The 23,183-nt window shown below is 39.8% G+C and overlaps 1 protein-coding gene and 1 long non-coding RNA gene across 6 annotated transcripts in view; one reads left to right on the forward strand and one right to left on the reverse strand.

Moving 5' to 3' along the window:
* Nucleotides 1-20,560, reverse strand: part of LOC132368870 (uncharacterized) — a 101,610-nt gene extending 81,050 nt beyond the window's left edge. Inside the window, exon 1 of the long non-coding RNA XR_009504170.1 lies at nucleotides 20,412-20,560. This is a non-coding gene — a long non-coding RNA (uncharacterized LOC132368870). The remainder of the gene's footprint in view (nucleotides 1-20,411) is intronic.
* NCKAP5 (NCK associated protein 5) overlaps nucleotides 1-23,183 on the forward strand; it is a 1,059,956-nt gene that overhangs the window by 422,801 nt on the left and 613,972 nt on the right. The gene's annotated exons all lie outside the window — the stretch shown is intronic.

Below are 23,183 nucleotides of genomic sequence, written 5' to 3' on the forward strand. Positions count from 1 at the left end.
TATTTCTACTCTATCCCTTATGTGCACATAATAGGATTGCAACTTCTGCTCCCTTGTGGTTGGGCAGGGTCATGTGACTCATTCTGGCCGATGAGTCCTTAGCAAAAGTGACATTCCAAGTTGAAGCATTTATGGTGCAAGTGCAACCCTCCAACGTGCTCTTTTGTTCTGGCATGTCAATCAGCAATGCCCAAGATGGTATTTTATCTAAAGCTCGGGACATAGAATGACTACCATGAGCAGAGGCCCCTGCCAACATGTAGTGTGAGGAAGAAATAAGCTTTCATGTCAAGCTATGGGTATCTGGGGGTGGTTTATTACCATAATCTATCCTTACCATAATCTATCCTTTCCCAAATAGTATAAAGGCAGAATCCACAGATTCTCTGTGAAGACTAGAAGATATTTCCTAGAAACTAATAATTTATTATGGTGCTACTTTATTTCAATCCCTTATATACCAATTTCAGCTTTAGACTTTTCCTTTACTTTATCCCCAATATATCTCCAGAATGTATCTCCAAATTCTATTCCTTTCATAAGAAACTCTGGGACCCATTCTTCGTAATATTCCTTTAAATTTACTGTAATTGAAAAAGAACAGATACATGTATATCTATAACTGAATCACTTTGCTGTACACCTGAAACTAACACAACATTGTTAATCAACTATGCTCCAACATAAAAATTTTTTAAAAATTACTGTAATTGCCCAAATAGTAACCTTACAATTTTAAGATTTTATAGGATAATCTAGAAATTTGATAAATCTTGTATTCCTAATTCATAAAAATAGATTGAAAAAAGTTCATGTTTACATTTTGGGGAAATACAATAATCTTGAATGCACAAAGGACAAAATGAAACTATAAAAGCAACTATAACTGTCTTTGTAAAGAAAGTTATAGTAGATATCCATTCATTAGGAACACTATTTTAATTATTGGAAAGTATTCTTAGCAGTAGTTATTGCTGGCTTTAGAAAGTTAATTTAGGTTTAATTTGAAAAGTTAATTAGCTAAAATGACTCCTCTTCTTACTATTAAAAATGGAATGTCTCAGATTCTGCAGGAGTATATATGCTGTAGAACAACTTATATCGGAAACTTGAGGGCTCATTAGAATTTATAATATGCATTTAATTACCATAGTTGTTTCAAAGTGTGACTCAAAATTATAATCATTAGCAGTCTTTTAAAGTATAGTTATTCATGTTTATAGTTAGAGCTTGTAAGAGGGCAATATTTTCTATAGTGGGGGGTCAGCAAATTTTTAAGGGCCAAATGATAAATATTTTCTGCTTTACTGGCCATATCCTTATGGTCACTTTCACAACTACTCAAATCTGTAGCTGGAGCTGAAACAGATATGACTTTGTTCCAACAAAATTTTGTTTGGTAAAATAGGCAAGATTTTGCCTGTGGGTACCAACTCCTGATCTAGAGTGAGTTTTTAAAAAACTTGCTTGTGTTGTGTTGCAACCTTCTACATACCAACTCCTGTATAAGTAAAGAAGGACTGTGGGTCATCATAAATATGATTTTGTATCTCCATGTCCTTCTAAGGCATCCTTTAGAGCGGTTCTGCTAAGCCCCGGGGCACTTAAAGGTCCACAGGTCTGGTGGTTAGGGTGCTGAACAGTGGATGAGGAAACCTCATAGCCAACCCTCAGTTCTCTCTATAAATCCCTTGTGTGGTCCTAAATGTAATGTAAGCCCAATTTCCCCATCTATAAAGCAAGCAGGAAGAGTGGTTCCAGGCTCCTTTCAATAATCATATTTTTCTATGCTTCTATTATGAGAAACATTAAAAAATGGAAACCCATAAATCATCAGGTAAAAATTATGAGGATTAATAAGATACTTGTAAAATTCTTTTAGCACCTAGTGAGAAAGATACCACATTGGTAACTTTTGATAGAGATTCTCTCAGAAATATGTTTATATTATTTTCATAGGACTGCATTCTATAGGTTGTTGGAAAACCATAGACGCTATCCCCATGCTAGAGTAGAGGATTGGATAATGAATTTCCCACATGCAAGTTTAGTTTAAATACATTCCACCTTCCGCCTTATGCAGCCATTTCAGACATGTGAGGATGCTGATCTGAGCCCTGAATTTGATGGGCTTAGGCCAACTTAAAATAAATGTGTGTGCATGAGGGGAATTTCCCCCCCTTCTTTGCACTTAGGTTATTATTTTGCTTATAGGTTCCAAAATATAAAGGGAACATATGGGTCTATAGAGGTACAATAACACACATTATATATATACATACACACAAAGTAATATATGTGTATGTGTATATGTACATTCATACACACACACACACACACACACACACACACACACTAATTTCAGAAGACAGTCTAAAGACAGGATCTGAATACAAACATAAAAGATCCAGAAAATAAGTTGTTAAAATGTGAAATCATGAAACTTTTTTGGTTCAAAGGCCACAGACTTTTGATTTTAAAAACCTGGCACAGTATCTGATTAATAGTTGCTTAATAAATGATGGTTAAATAAATAACTATATTAATGAAAGAACACGAATCTTTACATTTCAAAAAATGGAACAATTGTTAGAGCATGTGTGTGTGTTGATCTGTATTGTTACCAAGCCCCAGGAGAATAAACAGGCACTACTTAAGTGAATTCCATTTATAAATTTCATTAATGACAATAATGCTGTCATAGAACAATGATCTGCTCAGTTGTGACTGCAAAAGTGGAGCAAGTCCAGCGGAATCGTGCCCTAAGTGGCTGTGCTGAATTCAGCCCTGTGCCCTAGCCTCCGAGGTTTACTTATTGAAGAAACCAAATGTCCCTAGTTAAGACTGGCTGGGATAAAACAGAAACTTCATAAGAACCATGAAAAAAGTAGAGTAGACAAAAATCTTGGATAAATCCAAAATTAATAAGCCATATAGTGTTAGTTATATGAAAGCTTTATTCCAGAATGAAATTTCTTACAACAAATGATTGTTTAGCCCTAATAATTTTCAAATCAGTAAACGTTTATTCAGCGCTACTACACAGAAAGTAGTGTAGAAACTGTCCAGAACGGATTACAAAATTAAGTAGTGCTTTATAATCCAACCCAAAAGGTAAGCCATAAAATAAGGATAAAGGGAAAAAGATGGAGAGTAAGGATAAGTTAGAGATATTTTAAGCAACAATTTACAGTTACAAACAATTCATATGACAATGAATAATCACGTGGTTATGTATTTTTATATTGCTGGAAGTGTACTTCCATTTAGGGAAAATTCCAAAAAGTTAGAATTCTCACCCAAATGATAAATATACATGGAGTTTTGCTGGACGTTGCCAAATTTTCCTCCAAGAAGGTCGCACCAGTTTACATTTTCACCAGCAGTGTGTGAGACTGTGTGTTTATGCAGAAGTCTCCCCAATAGAAAGAGTTATGACACGTGTAAATTTTCTCCAGTCAGATAGATAGACAAGAAGTGGTATCTCAGTGCAGTTTTAATTTGCATTTCTCTAGTTATGAGTGAGCATGAACCTCTCATATGTTCAAAGGCCAGTTTCATATTTTTTGGTGCATTGTCCATGACTTTTGCTCATTTTTCTATTAAATTTTTGGCCTTTTCCCCTCAATTTAAGAGTTCTTTGTATATTAGGGATATTAGCCCTTATCTATGATATATTACATGTATTTTCTCCCAGCTTGTCAATAGTCTTCTGATTTTGGGGGGTTTGTTTTGCTCTGTGTATTAGGCATGGTTAATACCCCTCAAAGATGGCCATGTCCTAATTTCCAGAAGCTATAAACATGTTACCTTATGTGGCAAAATGTACTCTGCAGATATGATTAAATTAAGGACCCTCATGTCATCACAAGGATCCTAAAAGCTAAGAATTATTCTTGCCTGTGGTGAGAGGGATATATGACTATGGAAAAAAGATCAGAGAGCTGGAACATCGCTGGTTTTGAAGGTGGAGGAAAGGGCCATGAGCCAAGGCATATAGGCAGCATCTAAGAAGCTAGAAAGGCAAGGACACAGTTCTCCCCCAGAGCCTCTGGGAAGCAGTGCAGCCCTCCTGACAATGAAGCCAACTTTGATTTTAGACCAGTGAGACCAATCAGAATTCTGACCTACAAACTGTAGGGTATTAACTTTGTGTTGTTTTAAGCCACTAGGTTTGTGATAATTTGTAATAACAGCCATAGAAAACTAATATACATGCTACTTTAAAAAATTCAGGTAGTCAAATTTATTAATATTTTATTGCATCTGGAGTTTGAATCATTTTCAGATAACCATTCCTTTCACCTAGGTTATAAAGACATTCACATGTATTTTTTTTTTCTATTTGTATGGTCTCATTGTTACGTTTACATTTAGATTCCTACTGTATTTGGTGTATTGTTTGAGGTATGAATGCAATATTCTTTATGGTTAAGTGGCCAACCAGTTGTCCCAACATGGTTTATTTAAAAAGTTCATTTTTGGACCCAGTGATTTGAGGTGCCGTCTTTATCATACATGTATTTCTATATGAACTTGGGTCTGTTTCAGGACTTTGTTCCTTTTCTGTTTATTCACACACCAGCACCACACTGTTAGGGTCTCTGACCCTCCACGCAGTCAAAACTCCCTATATAGTTGTCCCACCGCATCCAAGGGTCCCTCCACATCTTTGGATTCAACCAACCCTGGATCACTTACTACTGTAGTATTTACTATCGAAAGAAATCCGTGAGTGGACTTGTGCAGTCCAAGCCCCTGTTGTTTAAGGGTCAACTGTAGCATGTTTCCTGTATGGTAGAATTATTTTTCCCTTTATGCCTTCTCTTTCTCAGTGTTTTCCTGGCTATTCTTGCAAGTTTTTCATATGAACTTGAGTATTAACTTGTCTTAACTTTTGGAGTATTAACTCCAAAAGAAACTTGTTGGTATTTTTATTGGAATTGTGTTAATTTTATACAGTAACTTAGAGAAAACTGACATTTTACAATGTTGAATCTTTCTATCATAGAACAGTGAAAGACTTCTATTTCTCCAGGTCTATTTTTGTGACTTTGAGGAATTTTAAGGTTTTCCTCTGGTTTTATACATTTCTTTGTATGATTTTTCCTATTTTATCTTCTTGGTTGGTAATGTAAATGAGGTTTTCTGTACTAGTATATCCTCTGTCCGGTTATTACGTCTATGGAGGTGATTGATTTCTGTACATTAATTTATACTAAATCTGAATTTTTAATGTTTGAGTTAATTTCATCATTGATTCACATCTTTTCCAGGCATAATACCATGTCATCTGCAAATATAGTTTTTACTTTTTCTTTTCCAATGCTTTTGCCTCTATTTGATTTATCTTGTATAATTGCACTGACTACAATATAATGTTGACTAGGAGTGGAGTTAGGGGGTATCCTTCCCTTGTTCCTGATTTTACTAGAAATGCCTCAAATACTTCTCCATTAAGTGAGATACTGGTGTGAGGATTAAGGGCCTGTGTGTGTGTGTATTTTATCATGTTAAGAAAATCTACATCAATTCCTATCTTCTTGCGTTTTCATCAGGGAAGACGTTAAATTTTGTCAAAGGTTTTTAGATATCTATGTAGGGAATCATGCAATTTTTCTTATTAGATTAATTGGTATACTATATTAATGAATGAATTAATACCGAGCTAAATGCAAGTGGCCTTTGGTCATGGTATATATCTTTTAATACATTGTTGCATTGTTTTGCTCGTATTTATTTAGTATTTTTGTATTGCTATATATAGTGACATTGATATATGTTTTACTTTTGTTTTTAAATTGTATTCATCAGGGTAAATTGTTTTCTTAGTTCCTGCTGCTGTAGAAAGATACCACAAACTGGGTGGCTTTAACAACAACAGTAATTAACTTCTCACAGTTTTGGATGGAGGCTGGAAGTTGGCAGTCAGGGTGGCAGCATGGTTGGGGTATGGTGAGGGTCCTCTTCTGGGTTGCAGACTGCCAGCTTGTCCTTGTGTCCTCATGCTTGCTGTATCCTCATAGGGTGGAGGGCCGAGGAAGGAAGCAAGCTCTCTCAGGACTTTTATAAAGTTCCTAATCCCATTAATGAGGGCTCACCCTCATGACTTCATCTGATCCTAATTGCCTCCCCAATGCCCCACCTCTTAATAGCATCACATTGGGGCGTAGGGTTTCATCATATGAATTTATTGTGAATGAACACATTCAGTCCATTACAACTGTCAGTGTTATACTTCATAAAAATAATGAGAAAGTATTCCTTCATTTTCCACGGAAAAACTATGGAATATTAGAACGGTCTGATGTTGGGGATTTGTTAGAATTCCCCAGTGAAACCACTGGACCTGTGTTTTTTGTTTTTTGGTAGGATAGAATATTAATTACTTTATTTCTTCTAGAAAAGTTGATCTAATTTAGCTTTCTATCCCTACTAGAGCTGATTTTGGTGTCTATTCCAAAGAATTATTCCATTTTATCTATTTTAAAATTTATTTGCAGAGAGATGAGATCTGTAAAGTAGCCTCTTATATTTAACTTTTTTTCTGCTTCAGTGGTTATTTCCTATTTGTCACTTATTATCTTGTATATTTGTGCCGTCTTTTTCCATGCCACCTTTTTTTTTTTTTTTTTTAATTTGATCAAGTTATGTAGCGGTCGATTTAAAAGAAACAAGCGAGATTTGGATTTTTTTAACTAGGTTTATTGTTTTTCTATTCTCAACTTCATTACACTTCGCTCTTACCTTTGTCTCCTTCCTGTGCTTTCTTTGGTTATTTTTCCTTTTTTGGCCTTCTGAGCCAAGAATTTAGTTTATTTATATTCTTTAATTTTGATTGTTAAATGTGCTTAGGAGCTATTAATTTTTTCTGTGACCACAGCTTAAAATGTAGCTAGTTATTATTATTTTTTAGAAATTAAAAAATTTTAGTTGGAATTCTCTCATTCAAAAGTTGCTTAAAAGTTAGTTTTCCAATTCACAGGAGGAGGGAGGGCTTTTACATTTTTAAATTTGTTGATAATTTATTGTCTTATTGCATTTTATCCACAATTTCTACCTTATGGAACTTACTGATGTTTACTTTGAGACTTCATATATAATGACTTTCCCCCACTCTTCTTGAGATATAATTGGAATACAGTACGATATAAATTTAAGGTGTACAGCATAATGATTTGACTTACATACATCGTGAAATGATGACCACAGTAAATTTAGTGAGCACCCATCATCTCCTATAGATACAAAAGAAAACAAATTTTTTCCTAGTGATGAGAACTCTTAGGATTTATTCTCCTAACAACTTTCATGTAAAATGTACAGCTGTGTTAATTATATTAGTCATGTTGTACGTTACATCCCTAGTACTTATGTACCTTATAATCGGAAGTTCGTACCTTCTGAAGGCCAGGAAGACAAGGACAGTGTGAGTGGCAGCAATCTCGCGATGGGCTAGGCCAGCTCCCGTTGGCTGGACTTGACACAGGCAGGCCAAAGGGCCAGGCTCGGTGACGGAGCGGAGTCTCTTCTGTCTTTATCCCCCTCTTTCCCCTGCCGGGCCTGGCCTCCTCCCACGTTCCCTGGCTGGGCCGGTGGGCAGCCTGCCTCGGATGGAGCTCCCTGCTGGTGGCTTGCAGAGAAGAGGCCTCTGTGCCCAGCCGACCTGATGCTCCCAGGAGTCAGCCGGCTGCTGCCACTCACCCTGGCTTTCATAGCACTTCCCACGCCCATGGTGGGACCCAAGGTACTCCTGGCGCGGTGATGAGTGAGGGTGGGGAAGCATTTGTGATTAAACGGCTGGAGTTTTACAGCCAAGTGAACAACAAAAGCAACAACAAAATAATTATAATGCAATGACTTTTTTGTATGCTCCATGTATGCTTGTACATAGGTGTGAGACTTGCCCTTGTGCAGGTAGACAGTTGTGGAGCGGCCATATCTTAGACTAGGAGCACTTCCACCTTTCCTGAATAGATCCAAGTGTTTCCGCCTGACATGTGTCAAGAGTTTTGGTTTCCACAAAGCCTCACCAACACACACTGTAATCAGAATGATTATTGTTTTTCTATTATGATGGGCATGAAATAGTATCTCAGTGTTGTTTTCATTTGTAGTACCCCAGTAATGAGATTGAGCACTTTATTTATTGCCATGCAACTATGTTCTTTTGTGAACCGCCTATTCATGTACTTTCTTTAAAAAATTTTGTTTTTCGACTACATTTGTAGTTCTTTATAAATTTGGGATAGTGAGTCTTATTAGGATATATATGTTTCAAAAAGATTCTTCTAGTCTGTGCCTTAACTTTTCATTTTCTTTATGGTAATTTTTTCTTCTCATAGAGGTTCAAAAATTTAATGTAGTGAAATACTTTATTATCCTTCCCAGCTTGATGATATAAAAGTATTCTCTAAAGCATTCTTCAAAAAGTTTTATAGATTTGCTTTTCGCATGTGTTTTCTTTAAAGACTATATTTTTTAAGAGCAGGTATAGGTTTACAAAAAATGGAGAGGAAGATACAGAGAGTTCCCATATACTCTCTGCCTCCGTATGAGAATAGCACCCTCCCTCTGTTATTAACACCACTCACCAAATGGTAGATTTTTACCAACAATGAACCTATGTTGACACATCATAATCACCCAAGTCCATATTTTAAGTTCACTCTTGGTGGTGTACATTCTGTGGGTTTGGACAAGATGATAATGACATATATCCATCATTATAGTGTCATGCAGAGTATTTTCACTGCCCTAAAAATCCTCTGTGTTCTGTCTATTCATTGCTCCCTCTCCACCGACCTCTGAGAATCACTGATATATTTAGTGTCTCCATAGTTTTGCCTTTTCCAGAATGTCATACAGTACGTAGCCTTCTAAGATTGGCTTCTTTCACCTAGTAATATGCATTTAAGGTTCGTTCCTGTTTTTTCATGGCTTGATAGTTCATTTCTTTTTTAGTGCTGAATAGTATTCCATTGCCTGGGTGCACCATAGTTTATCCATTCACCTACTGAAGGACCTCTTGATTGCTTCCACGTTTTGGCAATTATGAATAAAGCTGCTGTAAACATCTGTGTGCAGGTTTTTATGTGGATGAGTTTTCAACTCCTTTGAGTAAATACCAAGGAACACGATTGCTGGATTGTATGGTACAAGTCTGTTTATTTTTGTAAGAAACTGCCAAACTATCTTTCAAACTGGCTCTACCATTTTGTACTCCCACCAACAATGTATGAGAGACCCTGTTGCCCCACATCCTCACCACCATATGGTGTTATCATAGAAGTTTGGCTATTCTAACAGGTATGTAGTGGTATCTCATTATTGTTTTAGCTTGAATTTCCTTGATGCCATGATGTGGAGCATCTTTTCATATACTTATTTGCCAGGTGAGGTATCTGTTAAGGTTTCTGGCCCATTTTAAAAATCAGGTTGTTTGTTTTCTTATTGCTGAGTTTCAAGAGTTGTTTGTAAATTGTGGATAACAGTCCTCTATCAGATGTGTCTTTTTGCAAATATTTTCTCCCAATCTGTGGCTTGTCTTCTCACTCTCTTGATACTATATTTCACTGAGCAGAAGCTTTTAATTTTAATGAAGTCCAGCATATCACTTATTTCTTTGATGTTATATCTATAAAGACATCACTGTACCCAAGGTCATCTAGAGTTTCTCCTATGTTATCTTCTAGGAGTTTTATGGTTTTGTGTTTTAAACTTATGTCTATTTTGATCCATTTTGAGTTAATTTTTATGAAAGGTGTAAAGTCTGAGTCTAGTTTTTTTTGCATATGGGTTTCCAGATGTTCTAGCACCACTGTTGAAGAGACTGTCTTTGTCCTACTGTCTTTTCTCCTTTGTCAAAGATCAGTTGACTGCATTTATGGGGATCTATTTCTGGTCTCCATTCTGTTCCATTAATCTATCTGTCCTTTCACCAATATCACACTCTCTTGATTACTGTGGCTTTATAATAAGTCTTGAAATTGGGTAGCATCAGTCCTCCAAACTTGTTCTGCTTTACACATTTAGTCTTTAATCTGAGTTTGTTTTTTGGGACTGGTCTGAGTTCTTTATTCACATAGAAAGTGGACTTGCTGCTATTGTTTCAGTAGTCAATCCCTCCCCCACTAATTAACGACACATTTCTGTCATACACCTTGATTCCATATATGTGCATCTGTTTCTAAGCTCTCTTTCTATTTCATTGATGCATCTATCTATCTCACTTACCTTTTTAATTGCTTACCTTTTTAGTAAGGTACCTGACCCTTTTCTGGATGTTACTGGAGTCACCATTCTTAAAGATTAGTTGCTTATTTTTAGCCTTTCTCTCTTTTATAAATGTTTCAAGATCAGCTGGTAAAGTTCAGCGTATAAATCTGCTGGGATAAATGGGTTTGCATCATAGGCTAAACCTTATTTGGTCATTCCATATTACTATTCCCATTATTATTGCTACTATTTTTATTTTTCACATTGATGTTTTGCTTTATTTAGGATTTTTGAGACTGCATTCATTAATTTTCCTTTCCCATATGGTACATGTTTACTTTTAGTATCGAGGTCATTCTAGATGACTCATAAAAGTCTCTCCTCTCTCCTTTTTCTCCCCCTTCATTTCATGCTTTCTCCCACCACTCCGCTCGCCTTCTTTTTCTATTTTCTAGAACTTTTCCTGTAAGATTTGGACATTAGAGTTTTTGTACTGTTTTCAAGCTTTGTAAAAACTGCCCTAAAAAAAATCTGGGCCCACAATTCAACAATAAAAAGATGAATAATCCAATATAAAAATGGGCATAGGAGCTGAAATTTATCCAATGTGATATATTCATACAATGGAATATTATTTGACAACAGGAAGGAATGAAATACTGATACGTGCTACAACAGGACAGATCTTGAAAGCATTATGCTAAGTCAAAGACGCCAAACCCAAAAGGTCACATACTGTATAAGTGCATTTATATGAAATGTCCAGAATAGGCAAATTTATAGAGATAGAAAAGTAGATTGTTGGTTACGTCTGGCTGGAGAATGAAGAGTGACTGCAAATAGGTACTGTGGGGTTTTTTTGGGGGGTGATGAAAATTCTTCTAAACTTAAACGACGATGATGGTTGCATGACCTGCACATGCTAAAGACAAATGAATTGTACGCCTTAAATGGGTGAATTTTATGGTATGTGAATTATATCTCAATAAAGATGTTTTTAAAATCTAGGCCTATGGATTATGCAGGGGTAAATTTTAATTTTCAACTATTGAATTGATCTCTTGTTCAAGATTCTGTTGATTCTTGAGTTTTATGGAAAGATTTTTAAAATTTTAGGACATTGATCATTTTACCTGTTTTAAAATTTATTGCTGTAAAGTTGCTCACAATGAAGTAGTCCTATTATTTTAAATCTCTGTTGTATCCTTAGTTATGGAGCCTTTTTTATTCTTAAGCTTATTGATTTATGTCTCCTCTGTTTTTCATTAATCTAAGCAGGTATTGTTTTATTGATCCTATATTAATGTTCTGTTATACTTTATTAGATTTTGATTTTATCTTTATTAATTCTTTTACTCTACTTGTTTATTGCTGTTAGACTTTGTCTACCCTCTTCGCTTGGAGGCTTTGCACATTAATTTTCCAATTTTCTTCATTTCCAGAATATGCACTAAAATTATGAATTTCTCTCTATGTACCCCATTAGTTCTTTTCATCTTACAAGTTTTGATACATAGTGTTTTAAGACATCAAATTCTAATTTTTTCTAATTCCTTTATATTTAATTATTGATCCATGGGTTTTATAAGTCTGTATTTTTTTCATTTTTACTAAGAAAAAATTCAATGTATAGAAAAATTAAAAGACCAGGGCAATGAAACACTCATCTATCTACAACTTGGCATCAATAAATATTAGTATTTTTGTTTCATATATATTTTTTCCAAAGTGAGTGGTAAACACAATGATACTTCACCCTGAATACTTTAGCATGTGTCTTTTAAAAATAAGGACCACTTCCTTTATAGCCACAATATCATTTTCACCATTAGGAAAAGTAATAAAATTTCTCTTATCCTATCCAGTAGCAGCCTTATTTGAATTTCTCCAATTGTTTCCAAAGTGTCTTTTATATCTTTTAATTTGGACCAAGATCTAACCCCATTCATTTCATTTAGTTATGTCATATCTCGTTTAATCTGTTTTTAGTGCCTCTACTTTCTTCTACCCAGACACTGACTTTTTGAAGTGCTGCAGAGCACCTTGTATTCTGCGTATGCCTCATTGTTTCCTTGTGGTACTATTTATCTGATCCTTTATCTTCCATACTTCTTATAAGCTGGGAATTATGTCAAGGGCCTTGCTTAGGTTCAGATTAAACATGGTTTTTGCAAGAACACTCCATAAGTGACACAACGCACTTCTCACACAGCATCATATAAGCAGAAACGCGTCAGGGGATCTCTCCCTTGTATAATGTAACTTTTCCCTTGGCAATTAACAAAAAATCAGGAGGTGATATTTGATACTGGATGAGTATTTTCTTTTCCATCAATCTGGTACGTAATGACTTTGGCATCTACTGGTGATTTTAATTTGGATCAGTTACTTCATTGGGGATTACAAATTGGTGATTTTTTTTTAATTTTTTAACATCTTTACTGGAGTATAATTGCTTTACGGAGGTGTGTTAGTTTCTGCTTTATAACAAAGTGAATCAGTTATACATATACATACGTCCCCATATCTCTTCCCTCTTGCATCTCCCTCCCTCCCACCCTCCCTATCCCACCCCTCTAGGTGGTCACAAAGCGCCGAGCTGATCTCCCTGTGCTATGCAGCTGCTTCCCACTAGCTATCTATTTTACGTTTGGTAGTGTATATATGTCCATACCACTCTCTCACTTTGTCCCAGCTTACCCTTCCCACTCCACGTGTGCTCAAGTCCATTTTCTACGTATGCGTCTTTATTGCTGCCCTGCCCCTAGGTTCATCAGAACCTTTTTTTTTTTAGATTCCATATATATGTGTTAGCAGACGGTATTTGCTTTTCTCTTTCTGACTTACTTCACTCTGTATGACAGTCTCTAGGTCCATCCACCTCACTACAAATAACTCAATTTCGTTTCTTTTTATGGCTGAGTAATATTCCATTGTATATATGTGCCACATCTTCTTTATCCATTCATCTGTCGATGGACACTTAGGTTGCTTCCATGTCCTGGCTATTGTAAATAGAGCTGCCATGAACATTTTGGTACATGACTCTTTTTGAATTATGGTTTTCTCAGGGTATATGCCCAGTAGTGGGATTGCTGGGTCCTATGGTAGTTCTATTTTTACTTTTTTGAGGACCCTCCATACTGTTCTCCATAGTGGCTGTATCAATTTACATTCCCACCAACAGTGCTAGAGGGTTCCCTTTTCTCCACACCCTCTCCAGCATTTATTGTTTGTAGATTTTTTGATGATGGCCATTCTGACCAGTGTGAGGTGAAACCTCATTGTAGTTTTGATTTGCATTTCTCTAATGATTAGTGATGTTGAGCATCCTTTCATGTGTTTGTTGGCAATCTGTATATCTTCTTTGGAGAAAAGTCTATTTAGGTCTTCTGCCCATTTGTGGATTGGGTTCTTTGTTTTATTAATATTGAGCTGCATGATCTGCTTGTATATTTTGGAGATTAATCCTTTGTCCATTGCTTTGTTTGCAAATATTTTCTCCCATTCTGAGGGTTGTCTTTTTGTCTTCTTTATGGTTTCCTTTGCTATGCAAAAGCTTTTAAGTTTCATTAGGTCCATTAGTTTATTTTTGTTTTTATTTGCATTTCTCTAGGAGGTGGGTCCAAAAGGATCTTGCTGTGATTTATGTCATAGAGTGTTCTGCCTATGTTTTCCTCTAAGAGTTTGATAGTGTCTGGCCTTACATTTAGGTCTTTAATCCATTTTGAGTTTATTTTTGTGTATGATGTTAGGGAGTGTTCTAATTTCATTCTTTTACATGTAGCTGTCCAGTTTTCCCAGCACCACTTATTGAAGAGGCTGTCTTTTCTCCACTGTATACTCTTGCCTCCTTTATCAAAGATAAGGAGACCATATGTGCGTGGGCTTATCTCTGGGCTTTGTATCCTGTTCCATTGATCTATATTTCTGTTTTTGTGCCAGTACCATACTGTCTTGATTACTGTAGCTTGTAGTATAGTCTGAAGTCAGGGAGCCTGATTCCTCCAGCTCCATTTTTCGTTCTCAAGATTGCTTTGGCTATTTGGGGTCTTTTGTGTTTCCCTACAAATTGTGAAATTCTGCGATAAGCCTCCTCTTCTCAATGGGAAAGCACTGTAATTCCCCTACCAAAAGAATCCTTTATTCTTTTATTTATTTATTGAAATATAGTTTATTTACTGTTATGTTAGTTTCAAGTGTACTGCAAAGTGATTCATAAACTTACTTTTATCAAGGTTTCATTTACATGCAATAAAATTCACCGATTTTTAGGTGTACAATTTGATGAGTTTGACAAAATATAGTGTTGTAACCACCACAATCATGATATAGAATATTTTTCACATGCCAGTACTTCCCTTTTGTGCCTCTGTATAGTCAAATCCCCTCTCCATCCCCAACCCCAGGCAACAGTGATCTTCTTTTTGTCTCTAGATTTTTTTTAGAAGCAAATGAAATCAAACAAAAGCCAATCACAAAGTATGATATTCTTTCATTTTGCATAATGAAAAGAATGAGATTTATGCATGTTAAGTTTATCAGTAGTTGGTTACTCTTGATTGCTGGGTAGTATTTCATGGTATGGATGGATCTACCAGAGGTTGCTTATCTATTTACAAGTTGATGGAAATTTGGATTGTTTCCAGTTTGGGGATATTATGAATAAAGCTGCTATAAACATATACATGCAAGTCTTTATGTCAACACGTTTTCACTTCTCTTGGGTAAATACCCAGGAGTAGAATTGCTGGATGGTCTTTTTAAGTGCATGGTTAACTTTTTGAGAAACTGCCAATTGGCTTTTCAAACTTGCCATACCATTCTGCATTTCCACCAGCAATGTATGAGAAATTAAGTTGCTCTACATCATTGCCAACACTTGTTATTGTTAGTCTTTTTAACTTTGTCAATTCTAGTGGGTGTGAGTAAAACTAATTGAGATTTTAATTTGCTTTTTTCAATGACTAATAAGGATGAGCATCTTTTTTTTTTTAAGATTAATACATTTATTTATTTTTTAGCACCTTTAATTATTATTTATTTATTTATTTTTTGGGCTGTGTTGGGTCTTCGTTTCTGTGCGAGGGCTTCCTCTAGCTGCAGCAAGCGGGGGCCACTCTTCATCGCGGTGCGCGGGCCTCTCAGTATCGTGGCCTCTCTTGTTGTGGAGCACAGGCTCCAGACGCGCAGGCTCAGCAGTTGTGGCTCACGGGCCCAGTTGCTCCGTGGCATGTGGGATCTTCCCAGACCAGGGCTCGAACCTGTGTCCCCTGCATTAGCAGGCAGATTCTCAACCACTGCGCCACCAGGGAAGCCCAGGATGAGCATCTTTTCATGCAATGATTTGTCATTGTTATATCTTCTTGGATAAGAATGTATTTAAATCTTTTGCTCATTTTAATTGGGTTGTTGTCTTAAGTTGTAAGATTACTCATAGAAGAATATTTTAACTTCTATATGTATGTGAGTTGTTTCTTTGTTACTAATTTAAATTTTATTGAACATGATCTGAGAAAATGTTCTATATGAAACTTGTGGGCTAGAAATCTTTGGTCTATTGACATTGCTTACTGAAAGGGAAACATCTCTCTTCCCTCTCAGAAACCTTGTCCTACGCCAATATTTCTTGAATTTTACAATAGACAACCCCTCCGAAATCATCCATGGACCTTAAGTTGAGAAATACTTTGCAGAATAAGGCATTTGATCCTTCATTGATTCATTACTTGATTTAGCACACACTGAATACCTTTCATGCCCCGATCTTTACTTAGGTGCTGGGACACCCTGGATGTTGTACTGTAAACAGACAAGAGATAATTAAGTTTTTCTCTACCCTTTATCAACTCTCTCATTAGCCTTCCTACTTGTTCTTTTGGGTTCTCTATGGAGAAAATCATATCAGGAGACTGATTAGCATATCACTCCCTCCTTTTTAATTTAATTTTATATTTTATTTATTTTTGGCTGCGTTGGGTCTTTGTTGCTGCGCGCAGGCTTTAGTTGTGGCGAGAGGGGTCTGCTCTTCATTGCGGTGCATGGGCTTCTCGTTGCGGTGGCTTCTCTTGTTGCAGAGCTCGGGCTCTAGGGACGCAGGCCCAGTAGTTGTGGCGCACGGGCTTAGCTGCTCCGTGGCATGTGGGATCTTCCCAGACCAGGGATCGAACCCGTGTCCCCTGCACTGGCAGGCGGATTCTTAACCACTGTGCCACCAGGGAAGTACCACTCCCTCCTTTTTGAAATACCTTCTATACTAGGTTCCTGGGGGAGTCCACTCTCCTGGTTTACCTTCTCTATCTTTGGTTGCCACTTGGGGTGGCCTCCTTTTTTGGTTCCTCTTCATCCTCTTGACTTTTTAAAGTTGGCATGCCTCTCAGGATTTAATCCTTGAACATGTTCTCTTTTCTAACTACTCTCAGCCTTAACGACCTACCCAATCTGATGAATTTAACCATCTATACAACTCCCAAATTTACATCTCCACCCTGGACTTGTGCCTTGAACATAATACATGAATATTATTCAACTGCCTTCTCAATATCTCATTTTGGTTGGCAAACATCAATAATAACAATAACAGCCATCAACATATACCCCACTAACACAAGCTCCAGCACCGCAAAGATTTATATGGTCCTTAGCAAAAACCAGGAACTATTCTAAGGGCTTTGCATAAATTAACTATTAAAAAAATTTAATTTAGTAGGCATCCAATACTGAACCTTGGGTTCTTCCACCAAAATTTACTCTAACCATAGTCTTTCCCATTTCAATTAATAGCAACTCCATTCTTTTCGCCTCTAAAGTCCAAACACTTGGAGTTATTTTTATTCCTTCCTTGATTTCCAAACCCTCTCTCCTGAGCAAATACTGTTGGCTCTAAATTCAAAACCATCCCAAACTGCCAGCAGTTCTCATTATTCTTCTTGCTAGGGTCCCGTGCAAGTCATCCTCTCTTACCTGGATTCTGCCCAGTAGCCTAATAACATATCTCCCCCTTTCCTTCCTCTTTTTCTCCTATAATTAATTTGCAATACGGTAGCCAGAATGATTCCTTAAACAAAAGTCAGATCACGAAGTTCCTCTGCTCAAGATCCTCTGCCTCCCTGCCCCTCCCACACCCCTTAGAGTAAAAGCCAGTCCTTAAACTGGACTAAGTCCCACCCAATGATCTGCCCTCTCAGACTACCCCCATGAACCCTCTGTTCCATCCCTCGGTTCCATCCCTTTGCCTCACTGCTGTTCTTAGGCCTCACCCAGGCACACTTACCTCTAAGGGCCACTGCACCTGCTCTTTCTGCTTCCTGGGACCATCTTCCCTCAGATACCTGCATGACTTACCTGCTTCCTCCCCTCCTTTATTTACTCACACGTAGCACTTTCAGTGGGATCATCACTGAGAACTCTGTTTAGACTTGAATATCACCCAGCCCTCCCTGCTTTATTTTTCTCCATAGCACTGATTGCTTTCTAACAGAAAATATTATTTCCTTATTCTTTTCTAATGTCTGTCTTCCCCTCCAGAATGTAAGTTCCACGTGGTCAAAATGGTTTTTTCTGATTTTTTTACTCATATTTATTTCCCCTCACTGACACATAGTATAAGCACTCAATCAATGACTGAGAAGTAAATAACTGAGAGAACTGGGCAGGATATATTTTGAAGAACCAAGGACATGATGAATTGGAGGTGGGGCCATCAATTTCGCCTATCACTTACTCAGTCCCGATGCAATGCCCCCCTCCCCACCAGCAACTTGGGGGGAAAAAACACTGCAGAACACAGCAGGAAGGTGCCTGCAGCCCACGGTCTGACTCTCCACTCAACTTTTACCTCCGTGGACAACACCAATTTCTTGGACACTGTTCCTTAAATTACTCACCAGCATGATATTTCATTCTGGTGGAGAGGAGGACCTTTTTGGAAATATTTATTTCTTGGTACCATTTTGATCAATCTTTTAACAAAATCTTTAAGATTAACAAACACATTAAACAAATTGACAATGAAAAATCACAAACATTTAAATCTTAATGAAAACATCTTAAAATCGGATCCATAGCTGTTCTTGACGTATATTATTTACTTACTGGGGAGAGGAACCCTTGAACTTCATTTTACCTCACCTGTCAAGCCACAGTGATGTAAATGATTTTAATTCTGAGCTGTAAGTCAAAACTCCAAACCATTGGTACTCATGGAGTGCCCATGATTGCATAATGCTGTTGTAAGTACCACTGGGCTGTAAAATAAATAGAGGACACAGTCTCTGGCTAGATAATTTGGGGCTTACTGTGACCACATTTCTCAATTATAGCATAAAGCAAAAGAAAGATTTGAGCACTAATTTGAAGCTCTATTCAATTTTCACAGTAAAGTATACTTACTTTTGCCTAGCTCTTATACCTATCTGAATAAATGGCTTAACATTTTTCTTCCACGTTTCAACTGGTGATTGGTTTATCCAGCAAATTATTTCCCTAACAAATACTGTCATTCAGGATAATTGAACTTTTCCAGCACTTAAGAAGAATGTACAAAACCAGGCATAATCCCATTGGTTGTATTCTTTATGCTTTAAGATTTATGTATATCTAGGACTGCTGTTTTATTAAAAAAGAAAAAAACTTTTGCCATAATCCTCAAAAGCCTATGACCAGTAGAAATATGGCATATTAAAATAGTTAAAAGTATATTACGGAAAGGAGCACCGTATTTCATCTGTAGAAGAAACTATGTTAGTTGGAAAAAAATATCAGTTTTAGAAGTCATGATTTTCTAATAAAGTAACATTTCTTTAAGAAGAGCATTTCCACAAGAATATGGGGGGAAATAAGAGAATTCTTTAAACTTAGGCTGGGGCTAAACTGAGTGCAGCATTTTCTTGCCCAAATCAGGTTTTCCTTTTACCTCTCAAAATGCCAACAGGAGGCAAAGGGCCCAGCTTCATCGCGAATTACACGCTGATTCTCCCTCCATCAACTTGATCCCCAAATGTACTTGGGAACCAACTTCTGACTCCAGACAAACGACTGTTAGTTCCAGCTCTTACCTGCCAATTACAATACTGTACTTTGGATATCCGTGCCAGTCTCTGGATCAGCCTGATGATAAGGTTACAGGACCTGTTTGTTCAGTTCATTAGCAGAAATTCGTTCCACCCAGACAGAGCAAGCAGCGGTTTGGGATGCGGGTAAGGGGAGGGCTATGCCAGGGGCCTGCCGGGATGGATTGATTTTTCTTACTGGGAACTGGGAAAGGAAAGCACTATTTCTCTTTCGGGATCCCCATTTCCCCTTCCAGTTCCTCTGTTTGGGGCAGACAATAGAAGCCTCACAGGCCCCCCTCTCCCCGCGCGGGTCCCTGTCGCCCCCTCCTCCCCTCCCCTCACCCACCGGCTTCCCCAACTCCGGCTCCAGGCAGAGATTTGTCAGACCCGTTCGGTTGAGACTGATTATGATTGCAGCAGATGGGCCGGATTTGACAGCCTGATCCTAAGCAGCTTCTGATGGGGGGACGGCGGAGGGGCGGGGAGGGGGAGAAGGTGGGGGGCGGGAATCTGTGGGACGGAGCCGCCTGCTAGGAGCGCACCGCGCGGCCCCGCCAGGCGCGACGGGGCAGCTGTTTAACGCGCGCCTCCGGGAGGAAAGTGGCTCGCGGACCCGAGGGGCCTCCCGGAAGGCCGGGGAAAAAGTCCATTGCCGAGAGGGCACCGAGACACCGGGAGGCAGGCGCAGGAAGACCTGCGCAACACAAAGCGGAAGAGCGCACGGAGGAGGCTCGGCTGCCGGGCGCGCGTGGGCGGCGCGGCGCGCGTGGCCCCGGACGCCTCCGCGAGCGCCGGACGCCTCCGCGAGCCCCGGACATGGCAAGTTGGTCAAGTCCAAGCTCCGCGGCCAGCGCCTTGCTGCCCCCGAAGTGACCGCACTGCAGGGTCTGCCCACCCCGACCCCGACCCCGACCCGCTGCAAAATGCTCCACCACTGGCCAGGTAAGGAGACGCCAGCCCGCTCCCCTCCCGGGCGCGCCGGCCGCGCACGCCGCCCGCGCTCCCTAGCCTGACCCTTCGGCCCCTTTGCTTCCACTAGTCCGCGCGGACTCCCTGCTTCTGTGCCTCCCTCTGGTCTCCTCGGTCCATCTCTGCCCTCTACCGCCCTCCTTCACCGTCGCCCTTCTTTTTCCACCTTACCGGATCCCAACAGCAGGGGGAGAAGTTCGGAGAGGTGGCACGAGGTCACGGGCTCTCTTCCCCAAGCGCCTGCACCTGGCCCCGCTCCTCAGGCGGTGGGTGGGAGCCGGGTGTGCGTGCTTTCATCCCCCTTCCGGCTCCCACGCAGTCCGAGCCCCGCACAACACGCACGCACGCGCGCGCGCGCACACACACACCCGCCCTCCTTTCCACCCGTGGGACCTCGCTTTTGCGCTGGAAGCGCAAATGAAAACAAGCACACGTGCAGACACAGTTCCACGTTGGCGTCCTCCAGAGACTCCTGAAGGGGGAAGGGGTGGCGGGGAAGGCGCGGATCTTGACAACTCCGACGCACCCAAGCACAGCACCAGTGCCCCTTTTGCCCCTTGGCGTTGACTTCTGTTTCCCGGGGCCAGCAGAGCCAGGCGCCTCCAAGGGGGCCCGGGAGGCTGCTGTACTTGGCACAGGCAATGTTGTGCCGCCGGAAACCCTTCGTCCCCCGACCCCCGGGGGCCAGCGGCCTGGGCCACCTTGTGGCCCCTGGGGTCTGCCTTCATCCCCACCCCCTCCCCAGGCCCATCACCAGTGGGTCCCTGACCTTGTCTACCCGGCTCAGGGCGTCTGGCCCTGGCAGCCCCTCACTGGCTGCTGTCGCCCCAGCTCGCCAGGAGCTACTGGTGTGTGCCCTGTTGCTACTGGCAACTGCCTGTGCCGAAAGCTCAGCCCCTACCGCAGCTTAATGCTGATTGATGGGCAGAAATGCGATATTTTCTGGAGCTCAGCGGCCACGCTGGGACAGGGGCCCTCCCCGCCGCTGGAGCCCTGCAGACTGCCTGCTACCCTTCCCAACTCTAGGCCCCGCCCCGCCCCATCCCACCCCTTAGTAAAAAGGGGCTCTTAGGAAAGCCTCATCCCCTAGGCATAGGGTTTGGTGCCTGCATTTGCTTTCCTGAGTCACCAGCAGTCTCCCCCGAGTGAGTTTCCCTTCTTATTCTCAAGGATTCTATTGCGACGGGTAAACGGGGCCGCTGTTTCTGGACGCGATCATCTTCCTTTCTACTGTCAGCTCACACACACCGCATCCTACACATAGTTACTTAAAATAGATCACGTCTTTAATGACCGGAACTGTTCCTGCAAGTGCTCAGGAAAGCATTTTCCAAAAATAATTCCTTTCCTATCGGTACCTCTTCCTCAGCGACTTCTCTCCTCCCACTGCACTGCCTCTTCCCTTCTCCCGCAGAGAGCTGGTCCTTTCCAACCCAGAAAGACACAATCTGGGGAATAAGCCTGAGCTTGGGATGTTCAGTGCTGGGATGACCTTTACCACTTCTGTGTTTTCGCATATTAACCCCCCAAACCCATTACCACCTCCCCTTTTCTGGGATGGCAGCTTCCTCCTCTAAGCTATTGTGAACTAATAGAAATTTTTCCGGACTAATAGCAATTCCTGTCCCCATCTGTACCCCTTCTCTTCCTCCCCAGTACTGAGGGCAAAGGGCCAGATTTTATTATCAATGAAATTATCTTTAAAAGAAGTTTTTGTTCTGCAGTATTTTTCTGAGCACCCCAGTATTTTGAGCAGAGTATTTTCACTATCTAAATTGTCATGCCTAGCTTCGTTTTGCCCGTGGACATTCATTTGGAAAACGATGTGACATTTTGAAGTCATTCATTTGTTCGTGCCAACAAAACTTTCTTGTGAGGTTCTCCAGTGTGGGACACCAACCAAGGCCCTGAGTTGGGAATGGAGCAGAGACAGAGCCCAAATGGCTGTCATCATTCTAATGCCTCCATTATAGCTGGATTGTGGTTATTGCCATGATGGTTAATATTATAACAGCACACTACATTTGACCAGGACTTTACAGTTTACAAAAGGCTTTCACAGGCTTTATCTGCTTTAATTCCAGCAGCAGGAATTTTAAATAGCAGGGATTCCACCAAAAGGCCCAGTAAGGCTCATCAGTCCTGCTTAACCAAAAAGAAAAAGAATCTTGCAAATCATCCCAACAGCTGATGGAACTTTAAAACACAGAATAAACAATTCAGAAGAAGCTTATGAAGCTTAGTTAGTGGAATGCAGCTTGGGGAAGATAAGTGAAATGCATGGAACATGCACCGTACCAGAAAGGCATCCTGGGAAGAAACTCCATCCTGAGAGGGCTGGCGGCTGGAGGTGGAGGCTTTCTGGGGCTCTGGACTATTGCCTCATCCCAGGATCTAAAATGGGATGAAAGTGTTAGCGCAAAGTTGCTGGGAGACTAGCAAATTAAGCAAAATGAGTAGGCAAGATGTTACTTTCTTTAGCTACAAGACATTCTTGAGATATCCGCAAGTTTCTGGTATATATTTACTTTAGAAATGAAGCAATTTTCTGTACTTAGAGCATAAAACACGAGTTTTTGTGCCTTGTCTGAGCCATATGAAGACAATCAGGGTTTTGGTCATTTTTCACCCACTACTTTGAAAACTGGGGTTGTCTATGAAAACAGATGGATAAATAGAAATTTCTCTTTGTTATCATTTATAGGGAAAATGTACAGAAGGCCTTTATGTAGATTTGTTCCTTTTCTCTTACCCTTCAACATGGAGGGCAGCTGTCTCTCACGTCTCAGCTGTGAATATCATTCGTGACTCTCCTCCAGAAACGATGTCTAGAATGCCAACTGATAGATAGAAAATTTGGTTGGCATTTCAGACATCATGCGAGGCTCTTGTTTGTCATTTTGAAAAGTTTTATTCCGAGAAGGTTTACAAGCAAGATGGTAT

Source organism: Balaenoptera ricei, chromosome 7 (assembly GCF_028023285.1).
Source record: "Balaenoptera ricei isolate mBalRic1 chromosome 7, mBalRic1.hap2, whole genome shotgun sequence".
NCBI classification, from domain to species: Eukaryota; Metazoa; Chordata; class Mammalia; order Artiodactyla; family Balaenopteridae; genus Balaenoptera; species Balaenoptera ricei.